The sequence below is a fragment of the Hipposideros armiger genome, unplaced genomic scaffold, assembly GCF_001890085.2.
Source record: "Hipposideros armiger isolate ML-2016 unplaced genomic scaffold, ASM189008v1 scaffold_4, whole genome shotgun sequence".
NCBI lineage: Eukaryota > Metazoa > Chordata > Mammalia > Chiroptera > Hipposideridae > Hipposideros > Hipposideros armiger.
The window spans coordinates 2068082-2069160 of NW_017731354.1; positions in this window are offsets into that span (position 1 = coordinate 2068082).

A 1079-nucleotide genomic window follows, 5' to 3' on the forward strand; every position below is an offset into this window, starting at 1 on the left:
ACACACACACACACACACACACACACACACACACACACACACACACACACGGCCTGTGACTCCGCCCAAACAGAGGCTGCATCACCCATGTCAGAGTACCTTTGTGGGATTACTCCAAAGCAGAATGCAGGAGGGTGGGCGCAGGGCCTGGGCACCCAGCGAATGGCCACTGCCAGGCATGACTGCTGTTGGCATTGCCAGGGAGAGCCAGGGTGCACAAAGGACAGGGAGAAGATCCAAGCGGAAGCCTCCAGGGCCTTGCTGGGTTCCAGGCTCACACTGGGGCTGACCAGCTTGGGCAGGCCTTTTTTGTTTTTAACAGAAGCAAAAGGATGAAATCATTAGCATCAATTGGGCACATTCAGTGTCGATTACTGACACCCATTGTTATGAGGATAAAAGAAATATCATCAATAAACCCGCCCCGCCTGCCTTTGTGTCCTGGGCGGGACTCTTTCAGTGGCATCTGCATCACCTGTTGGCCGCAGAGGAGCCATCGCTCAGGGGCCGCTGGAATGAGCAGCTCAGAAAATCACGGCCGCGACCTGGAAACTCATCATTTTCAGCTGCAGTTTGTCTTCTGATGCCTCCATTTTCTCCGCCAAGGTGACATAATTGGGGAGAAGGTTTTCCAGCAGCACAGTGCAGGGTTCCATTCAAGGAAGAACAAAGGCTGTCCCCAGGCTGAAGCTCTGAGGGAGCCCAAGGTCCCTGCCACCCAGGACCATGTGCAGGGTCACCGGCAGGACCAGGCACCAGCCTTTGGACGTAGGACACTTTTCCAGCAACATCCCTGCCGTCACACTGCCCCACCTCTGGCCTTGACTTGCCCTTGATGGGCTGAGGGTCAAAGGTCACCCTGAGGGGCACCAGGAGGCCTGGAAGACCAGGGGAGGTGGGCAGCTCTCAGCTCCTTGCAGGCTCCCAGCCCACCTGCCTACCAGTCTGTCTTTGCCCCCATCCCTCCTGACTTCTAGAGAAATGAAACCTCCTTTGCATGACAGGAAGCAGGGGAGTTCCCTAAAGTATAACTGCAAGCCTGAAAACACCCCAACCTCGTCTTTCGTCTTTCATGACCA